This window comes from Felis catus, chromosome D4, assembly GCF_018350175.1.
Source record: "Felis catus isolate Fca126 chromosome D4, F.catus_Fca126_mat1.0, whole genome shotgun sequence".
Classification (NCBI taxonomy): Eukaryota; Metazoa; Chordata; class Mammalia; order Carnivora; family Felidae; genus Felis; species Felis catus.
This window is the reverse complement of record NC_058380.1, coordinates 33,360,011-33,376,951: the sequence shown is the minus strand read 5'-3', so window position 1 is coordinate 33,376,951 and position 16,941 is coordinate 33,360,011. Positions and strand designations below refer to the sequence as shown.

At 40.4% G+C, this 16,941-nt stretch overlaps 1 pseudogene; it reads left to right on the top strand.

The window, feature by feature from the left end:
* Window positions 1-10,684: 10,684 nt before the first annotated feature.
* Window positions 10,685-12,799, top strand: LOC101100676 (annotated as a pseudogene).
* The last annotated feature ends 4,142 nt before the right edge of the window (window positions 12,800-16,941 follow it).

Below are 16,941 nucleotides of genomic sequence, written 5' to 3'. Positions count from 1 at the left end.
TGGGCTGATGGCTCAGAGCCTGGAGCCTGCTTCCGATTCTGTGTCTCCCTCTCTCTCTGCCCCTCCCCCATTCATGCTCTGTCTCTCTCTGTCTCAAAAATAAATAAAACGTTAAAAGAAACAGCATGCAAAACTTCCATTTGGGCTGAATTCATATTTAAGAAATAATAGTAACTGTATTAACCATCGATTCATAGGACTGAGATGACAAAGACATGGGAGACCACAATAATATGCAGGTGAGTTAGACCCTTCTCATGGGGAGTTTTGAGTCCACAGATGGGCATGTCAAATGTTGAGGGATGACTGAAAACTTGGAACAGTAGAGGTGTGGCATAGTTGGACCTGGATTTCTGAAAAATGATTTTGGCAGTGGTGGGAAGGATACACTGCAAAAGGAAAGAATACTTTGCAGCCACAGCAGAGAAAAGCCCACCACAACAGTTCAAGTGATGGAGACAAAAGTCTGAAATAGATGGTGGCTATACAGAGGATATAATGGAGAGGGACAAGAAATGTGGTGGATTATCTTCCCAAGGGCTACTATAACAAATACCACAAACCAAGTAGTTTAAACCAATAGAAATTTATTCTCTCCTAGCTCTGAGGGTAGAAATCCAAAATCAAGGTGTCAGTAGGTCTGTGCTTCCTCTGAATATTCTAGAGAAGCATCCTTCCTTGACTGTCTCCTAGTTTCTGGTTGTTGTCAGCAATCCTTGGTATTCTGTAGCTTATATCTTGCATCACTAATAATCCCTGACTCCATCTTCATGTAGTCTGTCCCTGTGTCCAAATCTCCATCTTCTTCCTTTTATAAAAGTTCCAGTCATTGGATTTAGGGCTCACTCTACTCCAGCATGAACCCATCTTAGTTAACTATATAAACAATTCTGTTTCCAAATAAGACCACAGTCACAGGTACTGGAGTTAGAACTTGTACAGTTCAACCTACTATATGTGGTAACCACAAACTTGAAACATGCTAAGATGTGGGAAACCAGAAAGGGATCACTTCCATTCTCCTGCTTCCATGATTTTTTTCTAGTAAAAAGAATAAAAGAAGAAGTAGTCTTTTTGGTCCTTTGATTAGATTAGTTGAGCTCATTGAATAGGCCACATATGAGCAGACTTCTATAAACTGCCCTTCACTGAGGTTAAGCTAATGTGTACTTTCCTATTCTGACAGCTTCCCTGGCTCTCAGCTGAAGGAGAGAAGATCTCCTCAGGAAGAAGTTTAACACCTGGGGAAAAAAGAGGATGTGGATCCAAACTAAATACCAGGCTTTATATACCTGTCTGAGCCTCAGTGTCATAACCTATAAAATGAACATATTGAGTTGATGTAACAAATAAATGCTCTTATCTCAGTACTTACTGTATATTTAAACACTATGACTTGGTGCCATTATAATGATTATTATTTCTTTTGTTAATAATAGCCTGGGGCACCGGGTTCTCTCAGTCTATTGGGTGACCAAATCTTGATTTTTGGCTCCGGTCATGATCTCACAGGTTAGTGGGATCATGCCACATGTCAGGATCTGTGCTGACAGTGTGGAGCCTGCTTGGGATTCTCTCTCTCTCTCTCTCTCTCTCTCTCTCTCTCTCCCTCTCTCTCCCTCCCTCTCTCTCTCTCCCTCTATCTGCTACTCCTTCCCCATCCCTCACTCTCTCAAAATAAACTTAAAAAAAAATAGCCATCTTTTGATTGTTTCTTTCATCAGACTGCCTCTCAGCTTATATGACTTAACTTGCACTCCTGAATTGATCTCTGTGGGGGACTGTGCCACATTTGTCACTGGTATGCCAATTTTGAATGATTGTCTTTTTAAAAAAAAATTAATGTTTTTTTTTTTTTTTTTTTTTTTTTCTGAGACAGAGAGAAACAGAGCATGAGTGGGGGAGGGACAGATAGAGAGGGAGACACAGAATCCGAAGCAGGCTCCAGGCTCAGGGGTGTCAGCATAGAGCCCGACCGGGGACTCGAACTCAGAAACCATGAGATCATGACCTGAGTCAAGGTTGGTCGTTCAACTGACTGAGCCACCCAGGAGCCCCTTGAATGATTGTCTTAAGGCCACAGTCCAAAGGTAAATAGAGAAGATGTATGTCCCTTAACCCCTAGGTCATTTTATGCTTCCAACATAGCTTATATTTCCCTTTTCCATTCTCTCTAGGAAATTATTTATAAGTAAAATATCTAAACCACTGGGCATATTTTTTAAATTCATAGATCAAATCCTATTATGACAAACTCCAGGGGACATTTGAAACACATTTATTGTACTGAAATTTTGTTGTACTAAATATTGTTTGAAACCTAAACTGTGGCTGAGAAATATTTTCCTGAATAGATTTTTATAAAAACAGTTGCTGTAATGGAGGATTGTTCCATAAACATCACATGAAAAAATTATCATTGCTTCCTCCTCCCACCTAGTATATTTCTTAATGTGATTCATATGCCTTTAGTTTTAAAAGCCACCCAAAGACAGTGTCCTTGACACTATGAAAAGCTTCAGGTAGCTCAGTAGGTTGGTTGGTACTCCTCAAGGACAGGGGATGCTTGTCATTCATTCTTGTACCCCCAGGTCCCTGCCTGGTACTTGGAGAGTAACCAAAATAGTATTTGATAAATGGATGAATAACTAAATAACTGAATTCATTAGCATCAAATTAGAAGAACCCTCTTGAGACTGTGCCCCTTATCAGTTTATTTATAAACATTTACCAAAAATATTTTACATGTATTTAGTATCAAAGCAAAATTGGGGGTCTCACAAGAACAGAATGAGCTCCCAAGAATCATCTGAGTACCACCTGCAGGCCAATCAAAATATTGTTTCTAATTGGCATTCCTACAAGTGGTTAATTTTTCCCCTATGCCTGACTTGAAAGCACTCAGGTGCAAAATTTGTTCCTCTCTTTGAGACTATCTTAATAATCACTCCCTGTCTGAATCTTGGAACCAGAATCCCCCACTGATGGGTACAAATGAGGGAGAAATATTGTCAGCACACATGGGCACTGGCTCGTGGCAATGAAGATTTATTTGATCCAGTCAGCCAAGTGATCACCAGAAGCAAGTAATCAAGAGAATGAAATTCTAGGATGGGTTCCGCCAGTACCTCTTTTGTTCAACAATATGCCTCTGCCCATCTACACAGAGCTCAGTCCAGGGAATAGTGCATTTGTTAACTCAAATCTTGTTTGAAGATATTGACCCTAAAAATATTGAGACTTTGGAGCTCAATTTTTGTTCTTAAATGACTTTAAACTTTTGTTTGTAGCTCAGTCGATGTCACTGGGATTTATTTGGCTGCTGGCTCTGAGTCGGTATTTGAAAAGAGCAGCACCATATGCAGCACATGCATATTCAATGGTGCAGTTCTTTTTCTAGGGGGAGGGGGGAGTGCCAGGACTCATAGCTCACAATATGAATTTGCATTCCACTTTGCATAAATTTGCATGTAGACTTCATAAGCCTCTAATTTCAAGTATGTAAAATGAAACAAATCAATGCAATCTATGGCAATTGTTTTCCAAGGCATTAATCACATGAAATACATACCAGCTTTCCTTAACCAATTAATTTAATCATACCCAAGGTTAGGAGAGACAGGGAAGTGGTGAATAATGGCTGTTAAGTGCTTGGCCTAAGGCTGGAAGGATATGCAGACTAAACATTGCTCCAATATGTCTTCTTTCTAACCCCTATGTCTCCTGTGGAGATTATGTTATTGTTTGCCCACTATTTCACTTCTTCTCTCTTCAGTGAGTGGCCATAAGACTTTGAGCAATGAAATGTGGGCAAAAGCAATGCATGTCCCCTCAAAGCAGCAGCTTTAAGACCCCACACGTGGTTCAATATCTCTCATTTTCTGCCATGATATAAGCACTATGCCATCTAGAGAATGCTGTATTTGCTTGAATCCCAGGGTGCTATAAGTTGATGATATTTTCATTTGTTGTTGCTGCAGCATATTCTAGTCTATTCTGACTGATGATGCTTTTGTAGAATTATTACAATGAACTTTAGCTTCAGAGGTTTGTGTCAGTTTTGAGTACATAAGAATATGCGTGCAGTGTTGGGGTGGAGACAAAATATTAAATGATATGGTTCATGTGGTTAATAAACATATGAAGCAACTGGAGAAATAATCCATACATTCAAGATCAACTAAATGTCACCACAATGAAGAATAGTAGAAGACATATTTTATCCTCCCTAATTAAGTGAGATGGAATAGACTATTTATAATACTTAAGATTGGCAAATTCATAAAATTTGGTCTGTATTTGAGACACATGCCAACTTTCTCTTTGGAAGCGCTTTGGAATTCTTCAGTTTCCATTTGGGGAAAAGTCTCAATTAAATGTCAATTTTTAAACACCTTTTGTTAGTATCTTTCAATCCACTATTAATTAAGAGTAGAGGAATTTGAAACCAAAGGAAAGTACATAGTGAATTTTCAAACATGAAATCTTAAATCTTGAATCTGGAAAACTAGATCTTTATGTTTTTCCAAAGTGCAAAAGTTTGTGTGGCAGGAACTGAAAATAATATAGGAATACAGATTATAGAAATACATGGTAAAACTTGCCTTCCAGCCAACTAAATCTAGTGGCTTTTCTTCTACTTCCACAATGCTGTCCTACAAACTCCAGGGTTAAGCAGTCCAACACTGACCCAAGGATGCAGAATGTCAAGGGAAGAAGAAACATGCAATACCAAAGATTATTTTTATTCTCATAAGGAAAAGATTAGAAATGTAAATAAGATAGCTCCTAACAGAAATGAAGGAATCATAAATCACAAGTGTGTGGGTTCTTCTTCTTTCCCCAGGCCACATAGCCAAAAAATGGTTGTGCATTTTGCAAACTCTTCTGCACTAAGTACATTACTATTTATGCTGTCTGGATTACATGGTAATCACCCTTGAATAGAATCTGCTTCCTTCCCAGTATAATCTCTACATAATTAGTCGTTTGAAGGTTGCCTAAGAACTTTAACAGACCTCCAGAAGAATGAATTTTCTCTAAAGAAAGAAAAAAATATTTACACAAATTTTGTGCTATATGAAACAAACCTCAAGGAAAAAAAGTAAACACTTAAAGTGCTAAAACACGGGGAAAACAAAACAAAAAGAGAGAGAGATGGCAGTCTATCAAAGGATGGGAAGGTTATTTTACTTCCCCCCAGTTGCCCAGAAGTGTACTTGCATCTTTGATACTTTTTGGACAAAGAGATCTTCCAGCAGAGTGAGACTCTCCTGGTAGTTCTTATATTACAAATGCCACAGAATGGTTTTTCTTCACTAAATCAATTTCTTGCCCATAGCCAGAAACAGTATGTATGATTAGACGACTGGTTTTGAAAATCATTTTCTGAGCTCTTTCCCATCTCAAATGTTTCAGAATTAGCCAGAAGTGGACTTGAACTTTTAAAAGTGGATTGATTCCTAGAGTAATAAACACCTGTTAACGCAGCTTTTGAATGAAAACTGATCTTCCAGTTTAAGAGGCATTTAAATCAAGCCCAGCGATTAATTTTATGACTATTATTCTAAATTCACTTTCTGTTATATTATTTAAATCCTTTTTGATCAGTTCATTAGCTGTTGTTATTTCCTGGAGATTCTTCTGAGGGGAATTCTTCCACTTGGTCATTTTGGATAGTCCCTGGCGTGGTGAGGACCTGCAGGGCACTTCCCCTGTGCTGTGGTGTATAACTGGAGTTGGTGGGCGGGGCCGAAGTCCGACCTGATGTCTGCCCCCAGCCCACCGCTGGGGCCACAGTCAGACTGGTGTGTGCCTTCTCTTCCCCTCTCCTAGGGGCGGGATTCACTGTGGGGTGGCGTGGCCTGTCTGGGCTACTTGTACACTGCCAGGCTTGTGATGCTGGGGATCTAGCGTATTAGCTGGGGTGGGTAGGCAAGGTGCACGGGGGGCAGGAGGGGCAGGCTTAGCTCGCTTCTCCTTAGGTGATCCACTTCAGGAGGGGCCCCTCTTCTGTGGGCCTCTCGTCTGCGCTTGGCTCTGGAGACTCCGTTCTGCTAATCCTCTGGCGGTTTTCTGGGTTATTTAGGCAGGTGTCGGTGGAATCTAAGTGATCAGCAGGACGCGCGGTGAGCCCAGCGTCCTCCTACGCAGCCATCTTCCCTCTCTCCTCGCCAAAATAATTCATTGAAACGAGGATTATTTTCAGGTCCCCATATAGGGCGATCTGGAGAGAAGAGCTTGATCCAGCGAGACCAGATAGAATGTTCTAACAAAACCTCCAGAGTAATTAACAGGCGTTATCTACCCAAGGAATGGAACAAACAGGAAGTTCAGGTTCTAAGGAGCTGCCTTGTTTGTGCCAGTGGCCCCACGCTAGCTCTTTATTAATTGCACCACCTGGGATGTTGATAGCGAACTGAGCTTTGGAACATTTCAGGCCTGGCATGGAATGCAGTTTTTACACAAGTGTCTTGTGGTTCAGAAATCCGATTTCACAGCTTATCTTCCATTAGATGAAAGTGTTTACAGTGTGTCTGGAGCTGGAGTAAGTTCCTGCGAGTGCCCAAGAGCAGGGGCCTCCTCTCTCCTCTCATTAATTTGCTGATGCCTAACTGCACTGACGCAGTGGTGAGATACCGGGGAGAGAGGAGGAGGCATTTAAATCAGAGAAGGGGTGAGGTAGGGACATCATATAGAATACAGTCTTTCAAAAATGAGTGTTAATTAAAAAAAAAAAAAGTCACAGGTCTTGTGATAAGATTATGTTCACCGGCAATCAAGTGGACCCTATCTCCATAGGGATAGTTCCTGAGAGTGCTCCAACAATTCTGAGTTCTAAAACTTTCCTTCAAGAGAATGAGACTTTCCTATAGCTGTCTCTTAAATTTGTCAATTGTCTGAGCCTTGGCCATGCAGTGGTTTGAACAGGGAACTACAGGGTTGTCTGATCTTTTATGGGAGGGGTGGAGGGGCTTGGGGATTAAGGTCTGATTCATGATTTGTGATTAACCTGACATGTTCTCTTTTGAGAGAGTAGAAGACACAGTATCCAATCTCATCCTCTCGCAGGAGTTTCTTCAGCTGCATATTTCTATTTGAAAGCAGGACTTTAGTCAGATTCAGAGGAAAAAATAGGCAGAAACGTTGAGACTGAGCAAGAATGCTGGATCATTCAAGTCTTCCAGCCCCCTTGGATCCACCTAGTCTTCCTCATTTCTCCCCCTAGTTAAATGTATAGAAATTTCCCCACTGCTCTCTATGTCTTTCAAGACTTTCCTATAGCTTTGCAGTCAAATTGGTAGTAATTTTCCACTGGTATGAAAGGAAGCTTCAGATGTGACCTATGGTCTCAATGTCACCATAATTTAGCCATCCCTAATATGCCCATTCTTTGGAACACCAACTTTTATTGCTATAATAATTCTCACATTATTTATAAATAATATAGTGCTATAAATACTGACCTTCAGGGCCAGCACAAGATCTTTTTAATCAGGCTTTTGCCTGGTTGAGGTAAGACTCCAACTCTTCATAACACTTTATTGCAGATAGCTATGTTAAATTTTCTAAAAATGTCTAGAACATATAGGGACATAGATATTGTGCACCCATAGAGTGACATTGTAGGGTTCAGAAACAAGCACAGTGGAACCCCATTGTGACTCCAATGTTCTATGATAAGGAAAACATTGTCAGATTTTACACTAAGGAAATAAAGTGGGGTCTTGTTTCAACAGTGGATTTTATTTCTAGGGAGGCACTAATTTGATCCTCCAAAGGAACAAACCCATGCTACTTTTAAGGAGGTACTACTTTACTTTATTTTCCCCTGTGAAACAGGTGAGATTATTTCCCTATATACAAAGGAAAACAAGTAAACAAATGATCTTGAGATTTAAAAACATGGGTGACTCTGGTACTGGAACAAAATGAAAAATGAAATAATCATGGTTTCAGGGAAGCTCTCTATTCAGGAGGTCGTGAAAAGGAAATTGTCCTCAGTTAGGGTAACATCAGGAAATAGACTTATACACAGATGGTTGAGTTGGAGAGGTTTTGATGAGGGGACTATTCATATTAAGAGTGGGTGATTTAAACTGACCAGTGAAGAGGTTGAGGCACCCAGAAGTTAGCAAGAGTGGAGAGTCATTATTGCTCCTACATATGATGGGGCAAAGGAAGAAAAGTGTGTTACTGAAGTCCAGTGAGACTTCATATACCGGTCCCTATCTATAGTATCTGTAGTAATGAAAAGGTATAGACCTTACCAGAACCATAGCATGGAACAGGAAGCAGCAAGAAAGAAATGCCCCAACTTCTTTGCCCTCCAAAGCTAAAATCTCCTGCTGGTGCCTTCAATGGCTGAACCCAATGAGAAGAGAGTTCAAAGGAGCCTGGATGATGTGCCCCATAGGTTCAGTCTGTAGGAGCTCAGGTTATAGCAGAACATGAATCAGGGGGATGTGGGAGGACAAAAAAGGAAACAGTATGCTGAGGCAGGCTATTGTCCACCAAATGTTCTTTTTCCTGTCTTCAGCAGGATCGTATTTTGGTTTTAAGCAACACTGAGGCCTATACCAGCAAACTGCAGTGGAAATGTAAAACCCCATGCTTGTCAAGGGACTATTTGCCACAACTCCAAGTGTCTCAGTCTTAACTTATCTAGCTTTGCTTAACATAAAATCATGGAAGCTTTTCTTTTTCCAAGGTGCCTATTTATGATCTTTCTTCATCCCACTATTCTGTTTCTCTCCCCTTATACTTGATTATCCAAATTTATATTCTGCCTCTTTGTATATTACCTATATCAGATAACATTACAAAAGTGCCATCTTTACCAGATTTATTTATAACAGACATCAGCATTTGAAATTAATGGCCAAGGGAACAATCCAGTTTTCCAAGTGTATGGGAGACCATGATATTTTGGGGTGAAGTGTGTTGTGGATAGACTAGGTTTGCCATAGTAATATTGCAAAGGCCTTCTCTGCCAAACATTGTCTCTATCAAACATTACAAGCTCATGAAAAGAAAGAATGAAAGCAAGGATTTGAGTCAATGAGGAACTCAGAGAACAGGAGGATGACTTTGAAGTGGAGGGGATACTGAAGGCAGACAGGAAACTTCCAAGTAGGAGGAAAATGGCATGAACAGAAGAAGTAGGACCCATAGTTGTACATCTGCTCCCAGGTATCAGGAAATTCTCTGAAAGCTACTTGATTGTGACCCATGAGGGAAATGCACTTTTTGCCTTGGAGGCAGCACAGAAAGGAAAACCATTCTTTGTGGGGTTTATAATAGTCTAGGCCTCATGTAATATCTGGCTCTTCTCTTTCAAATCTGCGAGACTTTGTGTAAATTATTTTGCTCTCCCACATCCAAAATATGGGGAAAATACCTAACCTTTACAAATTATTAGAAGTAAATATGATGGCATGCATAAGGCATTAGACATATAGTAGGTATCCAAAGGATATTAATGTCCTTCTCTTCTTTTTAAAGTTTAAAATAATCCTGCTTTCTTTACCACATAATTTTGATATACTCAAACAGAGACCAACAATGGTTTCCCCTAAGTCAGAGGGGAAATTAATTTAGACTCTGCATTCCTCATGTTTATGTTTTCCATTTCAAAGCTCCCTTTTGTTGCTAACCCAACACATGTCATAAAAATAATTAAAAGAGAAAAATATGCTCACTTAGAAAGAAAAACAAAGCTCACAATATATGTCAGTGTAAGGAAACCTTATGCTAAGAGGCTAAATTTCTTAGCAGAGAGGGAAAAGAAAGATCTAGAAAAAAGGGGGGGAGCAAAGCAAAACTGAGATTTTTACAAATCTTGTAAGCATGTCATTTTATAAGTCAAAGTGAGGACAAGAATAAGCGCTATTATGGCAATTTTCAGTCTGTTTGCTATTTTGATTGCTGTGAATATGCTGGGGAATGGCATCCACTTTCTGAAATGGCATGTATTTATGTACTGATAAATAAAGCAGCAAGCAAATCTGGGAGCCTCAAAACCAACAGGGCATTTCACTCCAGAGTAAGGTCTATGGAGCAGTTAAGCAGATTTGAGGCCTTGTGTAGGTATCTTCCTAACAAGGGCAGGGTGTAACTATCATCAGGTTACATTAGCTGTGTATTAGTTCCTATGACTGCTGTAACAAATTGCCAAAACTAAATATTTGCTAATAATTACCACTTAGTGGTTTAAAACAATGTAAATTTATTATCTCACAGCTCTGGAGGTCACAAGTCCAAAATACGTTGACGGGACTTCATTTATCCTGGAGACTCTAGGAGAGAAATCTGTTCCCTTGCTTTTTCCAGCTTCTCAAGATTGCTTCTATTCCTCAGCTCATGGCCCCTCTGCTCATCACTCTGACCTCTGCTTCTGTTATCCATAACCTTTTCTTACTCTGATCCTCCTGCCTCCAGTTTATAAGAACCTTTGTGATTATTTTAAGACCATCTGTATAATCCAAGGTAATCTCCCCATCTCAATATCTTTAATTTAATTACCATTGTAAAGTCCCTTTTGCCATGTAAGGTAATTCATTCACAGGTTTAAGGCATTAGGATATAGAGATCTTTGGGGGGCCATTATTTGGTCTGCCACAAGCTGTTTCCCCCCAGGCTCATTTATCATAAATGCTACTAGTATGGTGCAACAGTGAGAAGCATGGCACTGTGGTCAAACTTCCTTGGCAAAAATCCTGCCTCCCCCCATCAATGGCTAGATGCCCTTGAGTAAGTTATACAGTCTTTCTGAGGATAATTCTAGTGACTACTTCTCAGATTGCTATGACTTTTAAACAAAAAAGAAGGCTTGCACAATGCCCAGTTAGGGTTAACTCATTATTTTTGTTGTTATTATTGTTACAAATGAGGAGACATACACTGTGGCTGGCCTGAGACTTTGCGGTGTTTCAGGCGCGTTGGTCTGTAAGGACGTGAGCTGAGCTGTATCCCGAATCAGGGAAGCCGGCTGGGAAATAGCCAACTCTGAACCTGCACGGGCCTCTGTGTTGCGCTAGTTCTTCCCTCCAGACAGGCTGTCAGGTGGGCTTCCCTGAGGTTAGCCCTGCAGCAGTGCGCTTGCGCCCTTGTCCCGGGCCCGCGCACTTATTACAGGGACTCAGTGGCCACACTGGGTACCCAGCCGGACTCAGGTTCTGCCATCTACCAGGAAAACTATGAACAGATGAAACTACTTGTAAATCAGCTCCATGAACAAGCACAGAAAATAAGATTAGGAGGCAGTGAGAAAGCCCGAGAACGCCACATATCAAGAGGAAAACCTTTAGCCAGAGAAAGAGTGGACAGTCTTATAGTCCTAGCGTCTCCATTTCTGGAATTATCCCAGTTTGCAGGTTACCAGTTATATGCTAATGAGGAGGTGCGTGCCAGTGGCATTATTACAGGCATTGGGAGAGTATCAGGAGTAGAATTATAATTGTTGCCAATGATGCCACCATCAAAGGAGGGACCCACTATCCCGTGACTGTGAAGAAGCATTTGTGGGCACAAGAAATTGCAATGCAAAACAGGCTCCCCTGCATCTACTTGGTTGATTCAGGAGGCGCAAACTTACATTGGCAAGCGGAAATATTTCCAGATCGAGATCACTTTGGCCGTATATTCTATAATCAGGCAATTATGTCTTCTCAAAATATTGCACAGATAGTGGTGGTCATGTGCTCCTGTATGGCAGGTAGTGCTTATGTGCCTGCAATGGCTGATGAAAACATCATTGTACGCAAGCAGCCTACCATTTTCTTGGGAGGACCCCAGTTGGTTAAAGCCGCAACTGGAGAAGATGTCTCAGCTGAGGATCTTGGAGGTGCCAATCTGCACTGCAGAAAGTCTGGAGTAACTGACTACTATGCTTTGGATGATCCTCATGCCCTTCACATAACTAGGAAAATTGTGAGGAATCTAAATTATCAGAAGAAATTGGATGTTTCCATTGAGTCTTCTAAAGATCCTTTGCTTCCTGCCAATGAATTGTATGGAATAGTTGGCACTAACCTTAAGAGGAACTTTGATATCCAAGACGTCATTGCTAGAATCATGGATGGAAGCAGATTCAAAAGCCTTATATGGAGACACATTAGTTACAGGATTTGCTAGAATATTTGGATACCCTATAGGTATCATCGGAAATAACGGAGTTCTCTTTTCTGAATCTGCAAAAAAGGGTGCTCACTTCATCCAGTTATGCTGCCAAAGGAATATTCCTCTGCTGTTCCTTCAAAATATTGCCAGATTTAGGTTGGTAGAGACTATGAGGCAGAAGGAATTGCCAAGGATGGTGCCAAGATGGTGGCTGCTGTAGCCGGTGCCAATGTGCCTAAGATAACTGTCATCATTGGGGGAATTCTATGAGGCTGGAAACTATGGGATGTGTGGCAGAGCATATAGCCCAAGATTCCTCTACCTGTGGCCAAACGCTCATGTCTCAGTGATGGGAGGAGAGCAGGCAGCCAATGTGTTGGCCACAGTAGCAAAGGACCAAAGAGCACGTGAAGGAAAACAATTCTCCAGTGCAGATGAAGCAGCTTTAAAAGAGCCAATCATTAAGAAGTTTGAAGAGGAAGGAAACCCTTACTATTCCAGTGCAAGGCTGTAGGATGACAGGATTATTGATCCAGTGGACACCAGACTGGTCCTGGGTCTCAGTATTAGTCCAGCCTTCAACGCACCAATCCAGAAGACTGACTTCAGTATCTTGAGGATGTTACTGGAGTGTGAAGCATCTTCCATTGGACATGTACCAAAATTAATATACGAGTAGCCTTAAAATTTTAGACTTTTCCAACATGTGGCTATTATGGCAAAATTGTTTTCTTAACACAGTGCATCATACTTTTCTGCATTAAACAAAAATCAATGAAGATATTTATTGATAAACTTTAATTCCTTGTCTATTTCTTCGAGAAACTTTTCTGTGGTTCAGCTTTCCCACCCATAAAAAAAAAGAATAACTTTCGGTTATCCTTTCTAACCCACAAGTAGCATGAAAAGTCCCATAACCTATACACTGCAGGTATGATTGAGATTATTAACAGAAAGTCATTTTTCTTCTGAAATGATTGCTTTGCTGATTATGCATGGTGATATTTTACCACACACAATTTTTAAAAGCATCTATTACTCATCTTTTTAGCCACTACTCCTTCCCTTAACAGTCAGACTTGTTGTCTGCATTCAGGGGTCTATTTCCTACCAATTATCTCTCCATCCTTCTCCTCATTGCCTTCCCCTGCCAATAGCCCTCTCCAAGGTTTACCTCCATGTTGCTCGGTGGGTTCTTTTCTGATTTTATCTGACTGAATTCTCTGAGGCATTCAGTGCAGTTGAATACTTCCTCCCCGCCATGCTGTCCTTAGCTTCCAGACCGAAACTTTAGGTTTCCTGACAACCTTTTTGGCCCTTCTTGTTACGTCTCCCTTGGCCTGCCCCTGTTCCTCTGGTGATTTCTCTCCTACTGCCTTTACTATTTGTCCTGATTTTTCATTAGCAAAACATACATAGATCGTTATTCTAAAAGATACAAAGATACCATGAAAGTATCCCCTCGTTCTGTTTTTAAAAAATTGTGTTAAAATATATAGAACATAAAATGTATCATTTTAACCATTTTTAGGTGTACAGTTCTGTGGCATTAAGTCCATTCACATGGTTGTGCTACCATCACCACCATCCATATCCAGAACTTTTCATCATTCCAAACAGAACTCTGTTGTTGAATAGTAACTCCGCATGCCCTCTTTCCCCTCCTCTGGCACTTTGCTCATTCTTTTTTTTTTTTTTTTAGTTTTTTTTTTAATGTTTTTATTTATTTTTGAGAGACAGCACTTGAGTAGGGGAGGGGCAGAGAGAGAGGGAGACACAGAATCTGAAGCAGGCTCCAAGCTCTGAGCTGTCAGCACAGAGCCTGAAGTGGGGCTCAAACTCATGAACCATGAGATCATGACCTGAGCCGAAGTTGGATGCTTAACCAACTAAGCCACCCAGGCTCATTCTTAAATGTATATGTTACTCATGGTTAGGTTTATTCCCTCTTGGTCATTTCAGCCCTTCTTATGGCTTCAGAAACCATCTAAATGCAGATGATTACTGTGTCGACATTGTTCTCCCTGAGCTCTAGACCTGTGTATTTTTTGGGTCTACTGGATATCTGCACTGGTGGTCTTTTAGGAACCTCAGATTCAGTCATCAAGGTTGATTGGTTTTGCCTCCTCACTATCTCTTAAATTCCCCATTATCTTTGTCTTTCACCTCCAAAGGACTTAGAAGTGATCTACCTGCTTCTAGTCTTAGCTAGTCTTGCCTCTCCATCACTGTGAGGTAGGATGACCGTTCTAAGTGCACACCTGGTCATGCAGCTCCCTTGCTTCAGTGTCACATGGGTTCCCTGTAGAAGTACCAGACCCCTCATGCCCTCCATAATTGTGACCATCACATCCCCTCTTCTGTCTCATCTCCTTGACTCTTCTCCACACTCAGTGCTCCATCTGTTCTAGACTTCTAGCTCCTCAAACCTACACAGTCCTTCCCACTTTAGGGTCCACCACCTAACATTCCCTCTGCCTGTACTTTCTCTGAAACACTTACTTTTTGTCTCTGTGACTTCTGTGGGCTGGGTTAGACACTATGTGCTCTTGAAAAGCACCAATCATTTTCTCTGTCTTATGTATTTATGAGAAACATAAATATGTCTTTAATATTGCTTCCCTGCTAGACTGTAAGCTCCCTGAGAGCAAGGATCTTAGCCTGCATCTCCATTCCCTAGCACTTGGAGATGCTCACATGTTTATTGAATCAATGAAAAATCCATATTTTAATTGATGTCCTCAGGCCACATTAAAATTAAGTGACTGATTAAATGATCTAATACAACTATCAAACGGTTTCCTAATAAAATTAATATTCCAAAAAATGAAGAGACATAAAAATATGTATGATTCATGTGAAGATCAGGGAGAAGCTGTTTACTTATTTATTTTTTATTGCATAGTTATCTTGGGACCCACTGAAAGTTTATCAAGACTTAGATATGCAGATGTTAGCTTTGCAAGTCACAAAAAAAAAATCCTGTTTTCATCAAAACTTCTATTGAAGAATTTATTCATCCATCTATTCAATAACTCTTTATTGAGACAACAGATGTTCTGCCTTAGATGTAACTTTCTGTTTTCATATAAAAGTCATTCATTCATTCATAGCTTTATTGATTCTGAAGAGTTTTCTGAGAAAAACAAACAAACCAACAAAACAACCTTTAAGTTTACCTCCACACATAAAGCATTTTATTCATGCAAAGCATGTATATCCATATGTTTATCCATGCAGCATACCTGTATAAAGCACTTCTGCTCCAGGTTCTGTCAATAGACACACTCAGTGATGGAGGAAGCATAGCCAGCAGCCTAAGAGCCCACAGTTTTACAAAGGAAACACATATACACATATATGCAATAGCTGCAAGACTCACAATACATATCCTTTCAAAGGGTCTCTGACCTCCTGTCTACTCACAACAGGTTGTACATGGAACTCAAGGATACTGAAGTGAAACCGAAGGTGTTCTGCCTTTCTTCTGTGACCCTTCAGATGCCTAAAGTGAAGTACAGGTAGTCTTGTTAGTTATCCATAGCACTTCCTAGGAAATCCCCCAGAGTTTCTACTGAAAAGAAGCAATGGTGCTTTTCCTTCCATTGAAGAGCTTTGGTGTTGAAACAATTCTCAGAGCACAGGTGTAAGAAGGTGTAAAACTGTGTCAGGCAGTTGGAGATCATTGATAATCCGATGACAGCTCTATCAAATGAGCAGGTCAATATCATGATAATCATATCAATTTTACCTGGGTCCCTTGTAACTCCACTGGGCTCTTCTCTTCACTCTCTGTTATCAGGGTTAACATAACCATAGCTGTGGACTCTAAGACAGGTACTGCCCCTCTCCTGCTGGATTCCTTTACTCTAGATGTTCATACCAGCAGATGGGCCTGCTTAAGATCAGATTCATGGGAAATTCACCCTAGAAGGGAACTTAGCAATCAACACATCCACAATCTTTGTCTACAGATAAAATTTACAGACAATCAGTGATGGGCCAAAGTGACACAGCCATGCATGCTAAGAACAGTACTCAGGTTTATATGTCTGCTGATTTTCAGTTACACTCTTTCACCTATCTATGTCATGCATTGACAGAGCGTTCGAAGTACTAGAGCGATTTCTATCCAATGAGTTTTTAATGGTCTGCCATTTTTGGTTATTCACATCAATACTTTCATGGATGACGATAATAGAAAGTCACATAGGCTCCTTTGAAGGGCAAAAAAAGATTTCTTACAAATAATAAAATTACTTCCCTTATCTCTCAAATGTACATTTGGGATGCCTCTGAGACTGAAAGAATGTCTTGAAGGTACATGTTCTAAAACAGTGGTTCTCAAATTGTAGTTCCCAAACCAGCAGCATCAGCATCACCTGGGAACTTCTTACAAATGTCAATTCTTAAGCCTATCTTGACCTGTTGAGTCAGAAACTCCCAGACATCTATGTGTCCCCCCCCCCCCATGTGATTATGATGCAGGCTAAAGTTTGAGAACCACTAGCCTAGAAAAATCAGTATTTTCAAAGGTAGACCTAGACTTTGGCTTGGAAATGGTCAACAGGCATTATATAGTTGTAATAAAACAGAGTGAAATTTTTTTTTATCCCTCTAAAGTGTGAGCAATTCTTTCTTAAGCAGCAACTTATTTACAGTCAAAATCTGATGTATATGTGTGAAATGTATATGTATGAAATGCAGCAGTTAGCAAAAGCCTGACTAGATTTCTTTCCCATGACAGGACAGGCTTGCTGAGCCACTAACAAGCACACTGGGTGGTTTGAAACTTAAAAAAACAAAGGTTTATTAATTTTG